This window comes from Diplotaxodon limnothrissa, linkage group LG22 (genome assembly GCF_057381915.1).
Source record: "Diplotaxodon limnothrissa isolate DT_005_m linkage group LG22, D_limnothrissa_male_GT1.1, whole genome shotgun sequence".
Classification (NCBI taxonomy): Eukaryota; Metazoa; Chordata; class Actinopteri; order Cichliformes; family Cichlidae; genus Diplotaxodon; species Diplotaxodon limnothrissa.
The window spans coordinates 29,423,645-29,436,632 of NC_140616.1; the positions used below are offsets into that span (position 1 = coordinate 29,423,645).

The window sequence follows — 12,988 nt, forward strand, 5'->3', positions numbered from 1 at the left end:
CTGGAATTCTCCTCCTAAGCCTTAGATCAGTGGACTCAGTGGTTTACTTTAAAAAAAAAAAATCCTCTGTTCAGGCTGGCTTTGGTGTGACCTCTTGTTCATCCTCTTCCTCACTGGATTCTTCATGCTGCTGTTTTTGGTCGGGTTTCTGTTTTTTTTGGGATCCTGTGGTTACCTTTTTTTGCTCGTCACATTTTTTCAAATGATAATGTTCCTTCTTTCCTTAATTTTTTTTTTTTTAAATTTTGTTGTGCTTCTGTAGTGTGTCATGGACTTTTTTTTCTCAAAGCATTATATACATTTATTTTGCTGAAGTTAACTGAAAATGTCTTTAAAGTTTAGCTAAGTCAAATTTGCTTTTATGTTTTACAGAACGACACAGTTGCAATGAGAAGAGTGTGTACGCTGAAAGGACTTGCAGTCTACCTCAATGAAGATCTGAACAGCTTGATCAAAGAATATCAGGCAAGTAATCAAATAGAAACAATTTCCAGTAATAAAAATTTAACTGACGGTAATTTTTCCTCACACACATTCACTAGATTATAACAAAAAGTTAAAATTAGAACATTATTGGAGATATAAAAGCACAAGCTTATGCGGGAGTGACCCTTGCCATTACAGTTGGGGTGTAATGTGGGCTGAGTGTACTGTCTTTCTGCTTTGTTGTTCTGCCGTGTAATCTAGATGATGGACCAACACCTCTCATCTCGCTCTGAGCTGTCTACTGTTTTGCAGCTTAAAGGGATATTCCACCCCAAAGTGAAAATTGGTCTATTACCATATTACCCAGAGTAAGATAAGTGAGAAAAAATAATTTTGTAACCAGTGCAATAATTCTCCTGATCCGGCAGCAGTCTATTTGCTTTTGCCTAGCATTTAAAAAATGGAGTGAATGGGAACTATAAGCATTTTGGTTGCAAATGACTCTTTAATGGTACGAATTATTCCTGGTGAGCTCAATAATCATGTCGACTTTAAATGAAAAGTAATAAGTAACTTGAAGGATTTGGAGGAGTAGATTTAGACTTGGGAATACATTATGGTTACCACATACAACACTGTAAGCCGCCGCTGCATGGTGCATGGATATTCGAATATGTGTTTATTTATGGAAACCAGAGGCTTTTTCAACCACTGTTGTTGTATCCAAGTGCTATGCCATGGCGGGTTACAGGGTGCTTTGGCGTAACCGTCATGTAGGCCCAAGTCTAAATCGCCTCCTCCTGCAAATCCGTCGTGTTACTTTTTACTTTTCATTTGCAGTCGACATGATTATTGAGCTCACCAGGAACAATGGGTATAAGATCAGAAATGTACTGTGCTGGTTACAAAATGCTTTTTTCTCACTTCTCACTTTCTCACAACTCTTGGCAATATGGTAATAGACAAATTTCCACTTTGGGTGGAATATCCCTTTAATTGATAAGAAACCCTGCAACTTGTATTATTATGTTTATTTATTTTTTTAGGATGTGGACTTCCATGAGGCCGAAAGTGAAATGGAGAAGACGCTCATTGGCATCTACGTCATCAAACCAGAAGGAGAGCGTGACCTTGACCCGGCAGAAGACATTGGTATCATAATTGAGGGTGTCGCTGTGCTCAGAGATCTTCCTGATGTTGCCACTGCTGTTGTGTTGTTGTTCGGCCTGATCTACACTTTAAACATGAGCTACCCATCCAACCTCAGGTACACTTTTGAGTTTTTTCAGAAAGTACTGATGGGACTTGATGCTAAGAAGCTATCAAACAAAGTTCAAGTGCTCAGAAACAAACTCCTTGAATAAAGAGGAGGAAGCGGGAGGCCCTTATTGCTTAACTTAGTTTGAATGCTTTATGTTCAGGTATAGTTAAGTTGTTCATAAACACTTTTTTTCATTGTCAGTACGGTTTCTTGGGAACATTCACCAGTTTTAGAGAACAATAATGTTCATTTGCATTTTAGCAAAATACTGTTACTTTAAAAATTGGTGTTGCACTTCTTCTACTACTTGACAACATACAGAAAATGACAGACATTTTAAAAAGTTTTAGCGGTTAGGCCACTGTGATTTGATATTTCAAAGAATGTGACATTTGGCAGCTGTCTGCAACTTGGGATGTAACCATAACTTGAAAAACTGAGTAGCACTGTTTTACAGTACAGTTTTTGAACAAAACAGCCAATTTTCACTGTTTTAAATGAGTTTAGTTTGCTCTTTCATGCTTATCAGTGTTTGAAAATAATTCCTGAAACGTCTTGTAAAATGTAGGATTTTTTCACTTCACTGATCTTTGAAGTAAAATATTGTTTTATGCACAAAGTATTTAGTTAAAGTTGTAACAAGTTGTCTGCATTGATTGCACTTTGTGTTAAGCTACGGCTCTACAGTCTTTTCGGTCTGTCAACAAGTATTTAATATGCACTGAATGTGCTTAGTAAAGACAGGACTTTGTTGGATCATTTTTTTAATCATTTTAGTTTGACGACAAGTTGGTTAGCACTTTATAATGATCTACATTTTCTGCACAAAATATTCACTTGGAATTTGTAACAAGTTGCATTGATTGCACTTTGTGTTAAGCTGTTGTGCTTGGAAAAAAGTATTTTATATGCACTGAATGTGCTTATTAAAGGCAGGATTGTGTTTGATAATTTGGGTGCTGTCTTCATTTCTTCCTAAAAGATCTCCCTAAGATTTACTTAAAAATGTTATGTCAAGTGGTTCCACATAACTGCTTTAAGTAACTTTTAAGAAACTTTGCTATTTTGTATGGAAGTAACCAGTGTAAATGATTTATTTGTAATTGTATTGAATAGAAATTACTTAACAATTTTATATAATTCAAAAGCAACAAAGTTATGTAGCAGCTACATAACAGTTTTACAAAGATACTACCTAACCAGGTTATGTCCTTCTAAAGCAGAAAAGTTATGTACCAGCTAAGTAACAGTATTACAAAGATATTGCCTAAACAAGTTATGTAGGCTTAAAGCAACAAAGATAAGTATCAGCTAAGCATTGCAATTAAGTTACATTTAGCCAATACACTTACGTAAATCTAACTTAACAGTATTGAGTTCAAACTAAGTAACAACATTTCTTAAAACTTACTTAAAGCAGTTGTGTGGAACCACTTGACATAACTTTTTTAAGTAAATCTAATGTTTTATTTTTTTGAGTGAATATCGCACACCACTACATTCCATCATCAAACAATACTGTCTCACTCACGGCGCATCAATGCAATGTCAGAAAATGTTTTACAGCAGCTACTTCTGCGCATACGCCACAGTGAATTTTATGCAATATAGCTAGATGAATCCATGGATGTGGCTGGCCTGGCGCATCTCCTTGTATATGTGCGCTACATTCATAGAGGAACCATCAAGGAGGACATGCTGTTCTGTAAACCGCTGGAAAAAAGGACAACTGCCGCAGATTATTATTATTATTATTTTTTTTTTTAAAAAAGCTGGACACATTCATGAACACACATGGACTCGTGTGGGACAGATGTGTTGGCATCTGTACTGATGGCGCACGGGTCATGACTGGGAGACACGGAGGTGTGGTTTCGCGTGTGCAAGCAGTCGCGCCAGATGCCTCCTGGGTACACTGCAGCATCCACCGAGAGGCTCTTGCTGCAAAGGGAATACCTGTCCGTTTGAAACATGTTTTGGACACGAGCGTAAAAATGGTTAACTTTGTGAAAGCCAGGCCGCTGGACTCCCGCTTATTTACTGCGTTGTGCAATGAGATGGGCAGCGAGCACGAGACATTATTACTTCACACAGAGGTTCGCTGGCTATCTAGAGGGAAAGTGCTGACCCGTTTCTTTGAGCTGAGGGATGAACTTAAAGTTTTCTTCAGTAACCATCCCTTTGAGCTGTCTGAACATTTGCATGATGAAGAGTACCTTACATGCCTGGCTTATCTGTGGGATATATTTTCGCGTCTGAACGAGCTCAATCTCGGATTACAAGGCGTTTCTGCAACTATATTCAATGTTCAAGATAAAGTTGAGGCCATGATAAAGAAGTTAAACCTTTGGAAGAACTGCATCGATACAAACAACACTGAAGTCTTTCCCGTGCTGCATGATTTTCTGCGCTCTAATAATCTCACACTATTAAAAAGTGTAAAGCGCGAATGTAACGTGCACCTTCAAGAGCTGGCGGTGCAGTTACGCCGATACTTCCCAGAGACGAATGGCTCAAATGATTGGATAGGTCACCCGTTCACCGCCGTGCCTACTTCGTTATCACCGTCTGATCAGGAGAGCCTAATTGAGATCGCCACAGATGGATCTCTAAAAGTTGAACACGCTCAAAAGACCCTGGCGGATTTCTGGATAGGACTGCGTACTGAACAGCCCGCGCTGGCTAAGCGCTCTGCCAAGACTCTGATGCCTTTCGCCACCACATACTTATGCGAAAGGGAATTTTCTGCTTTAACAAACATGAAAACAAAACACAGAGCAAGACTTTGTGTGGAAAACAAGACTCAGCCTTTCCCAAATTGAGCCAAACATCGAAGAGCTATGTGCCTCTGCTCAAGCACATCCATCACATTAAATAAAGTTCTGTTTAATGAAAGTTCATATATGGCCTTTAAGCTCTCGACAAAACGGTGAATTCTAATAAATCTTTTGATACACTGCTAGTATTAAGTAGTAAAGTTCGTTATTAAAATTTTGTCATAACTAAAATATATTAATAAATTCATTTGGTGGTGAGAAATAATAGACTGCAGTATTTATTTTTATGCATGCGGTATTGCAATGCATTTATAGACACTAATTAAGAGTCGTTCATAGCAGGGGGTATGCGGCTGAGGGTGACAGATCTCAAGGGGTACATGGCTGGAAAAAGTTTGGGAAGCACTGGTCGAGACAACCCAAAATGTGATGTCCACATATGTGGACGCCAGGTCCTAGGAGGTTAATGTTATCTGTCTGATTTCAAAGTATCTGTCGCATCTGAAACATGCTGCAACTCGCAGCTGAACTCTGGTCCAGTTTAACCAATATATCTGTGCAGCAACGCTAACACTGGGATTACCTAATTTGTAATCTTTTTAAAACCATCTGTTTAATCTTATTATATGTAAAAAGAACTAACAGAAATAAACAAAAACACATTGAGCCATCTCCCAAAATGAGAGTACACGACACCCCATTTATAGTAGTGAATCATATAAGTGATCATTCTATCATATTGAAATTAGATCTGTCAATCTATTCAAGACTTTTGATACAAATTAGGACAGAAAAAGTGTGTCTAGGAGCTACATTTGAGAAAAAATAAAATAGAAATAATGATAAAATAAAAACTTCATTATAATAACATAGAAAAGAGTTATGTGTCGTTATAAAGGTGTTGAGATAATAACACACTAACCTGTTTTACACAAAGAAAGTGGAGAGAGTAGTTGTAGATGTGATCAGTCTGCAGTCTCTTTCTTGTCTGACAAACTTTACCTTGTGGTAAAGACTTGCAGTATCCTGCCATACTCAGAACTGCTTCCTCCTTGTGGTGAAGCCCTGTAATTATCTACAGTAGTGATGGTAAATTTGATTCTTTTTACTGAATCGAGTGTTAATGAGTCACTCACCAAAGTGAATCGGATTTTTGAGTCATTTGATTCACTGAGTCAGTTGACCAGAGAGTGCAAAAATTTTAGATTTTCACTCAAACTTAATTTGTTTCCCTTTTCATGTAAATCCCACTGCTAAGATGAATGATTAAAAAAAAACAAAACTATTTTATAGAGAAAAAAGAGCAAAAACATTTCTAAAATTAAGCAACTTCCCATCAAAATTGCTTAATAAACATTTATTTTGTTTATTTGTATTTTATTAGTATTTTCCTTAAGTGTGTCAAATATATATTTTCTCATCTAAATGTCCACTGCGCTGTGAGCCAGGGAGCGGTAATGCGCCTTAACATTGGTGGCCAACCAAGAAGAAGAAGAAGCTGTGAGCCAGGAGGGAGGGGGTGAGTGAGTGATTCGTTCGCTCGCTCTTTGATTCAGCACAGGAGGGAGGGGGTTAGTGAGTCCTGAGTGATTTGTTCGCTCGCTCTCTGATTCAGCACCTAGCTGGATACTGGAATGCCTAGAATTGTACAAGATCAATGGGACCCTAAGAGCCTTCATCAGGAACTCAATGGGGATGTGGCGTACAACACTAGAGGCCAACTCCAAGCCCATAGCACAAGTCACCATCAAGTGCGGGATCTACCAAGGAGATGCTCTGTCCCCACTGCTGTTCTGCATAGGCCTGAACCCCCTCAGTGAGATCATTAACAAGACTGGCTACGGATACCGACTACGGAACGGAGCAGTTGTCAGCCACCTCCTGTACATGGATGACATCAAGCTGTATGCCAAGAGTGAACGAGACATCGATTCACTGAATCACTGATATATATATATATATAGTGTGTGTGTCGTTGTAAAGCAGGGGTCTCAATCGTAAATGAGCTGTGGGCCACTGATGGCACTATCATCTCACTGACATATTTTTTTAGCTTAAACTTTTTTTTAAACTACCTGAAGCCTTTCATTCAACTACCAAATAATCAAATTGGTACTCACTTTCTGGCCAGACACGTGGCAGCACTTCTGCTATAATTTTGTTTTTATATAACAAAATAAAAATGCAGACGTAAGTGTACACATTAGTTTTTGACTGCTAGTGAAAACTGTTTTCTTTACAAATAATTCTCTCACTGAACTAACACATCCAATCCCTCAAGATGTTTGTGTTCTCTGGTCAAATTGTTTTCATATGAAATTATTTTTTGCTTTTTAAAGAAATTATTTTATTTTGCACATAAGAACAAACAAATCCTCCCTAACATAAAATCGTAACTTCAAGGGCCAAGTTGGATTACATTTCTTCACGTAAATGTATTGACCACAAGTAGGGGTGATGTGGGCCGCGAGTTTGAGAACACTGTTCTAAAGGGTGGAGTTTTAAGGATGATGACTTTAGGACATTTGTGACAGGTGCTCAAGTCTTGATGAAAAAAGGAATATTTAGATCAGTTCCATAAAAGGGTGGAGACCAAAGAAATTGCAGTGAAAAACATCTTGGCAAAGATGCAATCTGTGGATGCAATGTGTGGTGGACAGAGGTGGGTCGAGTATCCAAAAATTGTACTCAAGTAAGAGTAGCATTACTTTAAAATATTATTACTCAAGTAAAAGTGAAAAGTAGTCTTCAAAAAAGTTACTCAAGTAAGAGAAAAAAGGACTTGGTGAAAAGACTACTCAAGTAGCGAGTAAGTTTTTGAAATGTCTGATTTATTTTTTAAATAAATGCTATCAGACAAATAAAACTAAAAAAATATACAAATTTTAGTATTTTCAAAAGGAATATATGTAGAATAGAATCAGAAAGGGGTTTATTGCCAAATGTTGAGCAGGTTTACAACATTAGGAAATTGCTGCGGTGCTTCAGTGCAAACAGCACAAAAACAAAACAAAAGTAATTAGAATAGAATTCAACTTTATTGTCATTGACATGCACAGGTACAGGGCAACGAAATGCAGTTTGCATCCATCCAGAAGTGCTTTAGTGATATAGATATATTACAATATATATTAGCAATAATATAGATATGTGAGTATATTACAGAAATGGGTCTATTATGGTATGTTATAATGTACACAGTATGAAGTATGTTGTGAATATTCTATAACTATAAGTATGTACAGGCTGTAGTGAGTACAAGCTATGTACAGGATATGAACAGGATATAAATATGAAAAACTATACAGAATATGAAATAAATAACTTTACAGAAATCTGAGAAATACAGCTATACAGAAATGGGAACTATGCAAGTTGTAAACAGTTGTAAAAAGATCAACAAAATAAGGCACAACAATTCAAATTTCCACATTTCAGTTTTTCAAAACATAAAGCTTTTTTTCACCAATACCTACAGTAAATAATATAAATGTATAAAAAATGCAAACAATTTCCAGTGACAGGATATGCTGTAAACTTTATATTCATTTTTGCTCCAAATGGCACAGCAGCCTCAGAGAAAACATTAGAATGAGGCAACTTCAACAAATGTACATACAAGGCAGCTCAGTTTACCATAAATTGTATGGGTGTGCATCTATTTCTGCATATTTAGCAAAAATGTGCCAATTCTTCACTCAGTGAAGTGATGGTTAAGCTTCAGTAGCAGTTTGCTCTCTATCTGTGAAGCTGTAACTGTTTAGCAGTGAACAGGAGTCCTGCCTGACTAAGAAGTCCTTCACAAGCTCCAGATGCATGAAGAGCTGCATTGATTGCATTTGATAAGATAAGATAAGATAAGATAACCTTTATTAGTCCCACACGTGGGAAATTTGTTTTGTCACAGCTTCTTGAGATCGACAGCTTCTTGAGAGCTTCTTGATGTGAGGAAAGCCATGCAATAGATCCACACCTCCAGTGAATGGACATGAAAGGTAGCTCTCCAGCTCCCTGCTTCTGGCTTTCCTGACCCCATGGATCCATCATCTTAGTTGGTTAGGCTGCTATTTCCGCTGGCCTCATCCAGCTCTGAGTCTAAGGCTACGTTCACACTGCAGGCAAAAGCGCATCAAATCTGATTTTTCTGACACTATGCGACCCATATCCGATCATGGTATGACAGTGTGAACGGCACAAATGCGATATTTTCAAATCCGATCTGGGTCACTTTCGTATGTGGTACTGAATCCGATGTATATCCGATGTTTTAGAAAGCGACTGCTGTTTGAACGGTCATGTCGCATTAAATCCGTCCTTTACGTCACTGACACAAGACAGACGCCAATTATCAGCGTCGCAGAAGCGCCCGAGAAGACATCGCGAACGGTTCCTGACCATCCACTGTATTTGTTAGTGAAACGTTAACATTTTATTTGGACTGCATAATCTGCAGATTCTGACAGAAATGTGCAACTATCATTTGAAGCACCGCTCCTCTGAAACAGCAATAAGGATAATTATTAGGTTATCTACATTATTATGTAAATAACAAAATAACTTAAAGCAAAAAAACGTAAAGTCCGAAGTCTTTATTTTAACCCTTTAAAGCCGGTCAGAGCAGGCACACTCTGTTTTGCGTAACTATTTTTAAATCCCGGTAGAACTGGAACCACGTAAGCTAGCGCAATAATTTTTTTTGCATATGAAACCGGAGGAATTGTACTTACATCTTATGCCATCAGCTTTTCCTTCCACATATAGCTTTGCAAAAATTGCATAAAAAGCGCTTACAGCAACAAAAACATAATATTCCACAAACAGGCTTTCTGGAATATTATCAGCTGTTCAGAACACTTCCTACGTAGGAATAGACGTCAGCGCGAACTATCGCATGTCCGCCATTACCTGCCCGAAACCGGAAGTGACCTCATTTTCGCGGAAGTGTAGTTTTTTTTTTTTACTTCAGGGCCTCATAAGCCTATACTGGTGTTTTTAAAAGTTATCTTTGACTTTATGACTTTCTGTATCATTTCTGGGATGCTTAGAACTCAAAATTTTGATGCATATGCTGTTTTTGCAAATTTGCATTACAATATTTATTTTTGTTTTTCCTGCAGTATATAAAATTTGGTGTATTTCAAAAATAAAGCTATGAAGACACTCAAGCTAAATTTCCTGCAACTAAATTGTGCAACTTTTTTGTATTTACAGTTTTGAGGGATAAGCCTCTTAAATTTCTTTAACTAGAAATATATGTTAAAAAAATAAAAACGATTTTCAATTTTTTTGTAGTTTATTGCACTTTTTGTAGTTACTATGCAATTAATGCATACATATTATTAAAATTTGGGTTATAATGGTTATATTGATGTATAGCAACTTGAAATGCTCCCAAAAATGGCACTACAGCATGTAAAAATATAATATAAGATCTGGCGGACTTTGTTCTATGGTAGGTCTTAAAGGGTTATGGGCCATCAGTCAAACAATATTGTTTGCTCTCGGTCTAAACAGAGCGCGTTGTGTGTGACATCTTCTTTTGCGCATGCGGGCCGCTTTGAGCATTCACACTAGAGAGCGTTTGCTGTCGCATTTGATTTGTAGTGTGAACAAGCAGACAAAAAAATCGGATTTGATCAAAAAATCGGAATTGAGCATTAAGACCTGCAGTGTCAATGTAGCCTAAGTCTTGTCTGATGAAGTTGAGACCTGTGGAAAGATGTATGGTTTTCAAAAGAATTAGGTCTGGTCATTATAGTGCTGTATACACTGCCAAGCTGCGGATGTTTGGCAAGAAGATTTGATGACACTGGAGATGTTTTTTACTAACTCTTGTAGAAAAACAAAATCTTGTCATTCATATCCTGCACAAACAGTTTGCAATGAATTCCAGATTAAGTTTAAAATAAGAACGCGTGCAAGGCTAAGCAGTGATAGCCAATATATCCTACTGTTTGGCTGTTACTCTGGGAAAAGATGAGAAAGACAGTGATGGAAGCCGTGACTGGAGCTGCGATGTAGCCTATTTAATATTTATATTGTACGAACGTGATAATTATGCATATTGTAATAACGTGATATTATATTGTGCAAACGTGAAAGGTATATTGTACTAACATGATAGTATATTGTACAAACATGAAAAGTATATTGTTAGAACAATATACTTTTCACTTTTCTATTTTTCTTTTGCCTGGGTGGCAGCTCTACGCTTTTTTCAGTGTGGCCTCACAAAATTATCACGACTGCAACAACCATGAAAAGAGCTGGATGGACACTGCTGCTCAATTGCAGCTGCCTGGCCAATGTTTTTCATAAGTAATTTAGCAAAGTTCATGGTGGTGGTGCGTGTGTCTGTGTGAGTGAAAGACAGAGAGAGGGAGAGCGAGAGACAGATTTTGTATGATAAGCTTCATGTTATGGACACACAGTTTGAACACTCAAGTTGCATCAGAGCATCGGGCCGTATATTGTGAGACCCTGCATCATCACCTATGAACTTCTAACCCCTGCGATTCAATTGTACAGTTTGAGCAGGAGCTGAATAATGCGACTGGAAAAAAAAAATCGCACAGTATTTGTCCAGCTTAATGCAGACTGTTTAAACTAAACAAGCTGCTGTTTCACATAATAAACCCTGTTACCCTCAGTATTGCCTTCTGTTTTAACAGTTAAAGCAGTAGAGATGAGCTGTTTGCATGTGCGTGGAGCTCTAGCGTCATTAACCAGGCTAGCTGTTAGCTTATAGCTCACGCTAGCTAACCAGCGAGCAGTTAAAAGGACAGCGAAGCTGCACAAAGCATCCACAAACTTACTACAACGTAGCACCGAAAATATGACTCGCAGCTCGAGCTCGACAGCTTGTCCCAAGGGCGTAGATTTGGTTTTGCCGTTGGTGGGGACGGATGATTCAGCCACCGAACCCTGCCCTGTTTCTTTTTTTTCCTTTTTGTCTTTGCTTCTTCATAAAAAAAAAAGAAGTAAATATACTTGCCTACTTATGCTATTCTACCTGCTTTTAAACCATTTAAAATCACAATTCATAGTTTTATATGTTAATTATATAATGTTAAATTACTATTAAACAAATGACTGACTAAGTATTTTAGGCTTTAGTTTACTTCAGCCATATTCCATATAAATCAGGTATCATATAAAAATAAAAACAGCTTCAAATACAGTCATGACAATAAAAGAATATGACTTTAAGGACTTAACAACATTAGTTCAGTTATAGTGCACCAACATCTGTTATATTTTGGCACTAAGGGAACACTGAATGACCTGGTGGGTTTTGTCCATAAAACTACTCATCTAAGATGACCACAAAGTAAAAGATCTCTCAGCAAAATTATGCAACATTTTAGGCACTATTGCCCCGAGCTGGGATTTTGTTTATTCTAAACATGAACTACTGTTACAGCAACAGACATGAACTACTGGTGTCCCACACAGCAACTCAATATCCACTATGTGAAGGAGCCAAACACATGCTTTTTTCTCTCGTTAATCTACAGCACCAAATCATCAGTCAGTGACCTGTGAGCTCGCCTCTTCTCCCGTCTGAGCTACAACATGGCAGAGCTGCCTCTGTCACCTGATAAATACCAGTGAGACATTCCACATACATGCAGTCACACATGTGCTTCAAATACAGTCATGAACCAACAAGTCATCCTCCAATTTCACCTGTGATCTTGTGTCACCATTACTCTCTGAGCTTTGTGTTGGTTCTTCTGTCACCTGACAAATAGGACATACATGACAATAAGAATAAAATGTGGAGCCGCTTCAGTGTTTCTGTCAAATTGGGCAGATCTTGACTCATCAGTAATGTTTGTAGCGTGAGTGCATTTTAAAACTGTGCAAACTGCACTACAAGGTGGAATATTTGCAAAATCTGACTACCTCATGATATTTTGTCTCAAAAATTAACCCTATGAATATGTCAGTGCCATTAGGATGAAATTATTGTGTCACCAACATTTAACCTTAGACATATAATTTTAACAGCCTCTGTAAACTAATATCCTGGCCTGCTCGAGACTGCTGTTTTCTCTGACAGTTTCAATCAAAATTAGAAATGCTGCTCTGAGACTGAGAGAACTAATAGTGCCGCCTGTTGTGCAGTTAGTTTCCAAAACACGTTATTCATGGTTACATACTTAGACTGATGTGGGCCAAAGCCTAGCATAGCCTGTAACGTTATTATGACGGACACATTTCACGAGTGAACTTGGCTTTAAGTGACTGACAGGTTTCTTTGAAAAACACTTTCTTATATACAGGTTCTTCCTCTTTGCTGCCGTCCTCCTCTCTTCCTTGCAGGGCCTCGCAGCGCATGTTTGCCGCTGCTAAAACTAAACAGAGCTCACTGAAAGGCTCAGCCAATCACATTGGCCATATTTGTCACATGATGTAGGACTCCAGTAGAGGACGTAATTTAACTCTTTCTCCACCGCTGGGTGCTATAAGGATTGTTTTTCTTTAGTCGAAGAGATCAAATTATTGGTGGGGACAATTC

The 12,988-nt window shown here is 37.9% G+C and overlaps 1 protein-coding gene across 2 annotated transcripts in view; it reads right to left on the reverse strand.

Annotated features, from left to right (window-relative positions):
• LOC146610119 (CMP-N-acetylneuraminate-beta-galactosamide-alpha-2,3-sialyltransferase 1-like) overlaps positions 1 to 5,451 on the reverse strand; it is a 42,633-nt gene extending 37,182 nt beyond the window's left edge. For both annotated transcript variants that reach the window (XM_085346708.1, XM_085346707.1), the window contains exon 1: positions 5,387 to 5,451. The gene's annotated coding sequence lies outside the window, so the exon portion shown is untranslated. The remainder of the gene's footprint in view (positions 1 to 5,386) is intronic.
• Between the last annotated feature and the right edge of the window lie 7,537 nt (positions 5,452 to 12,988).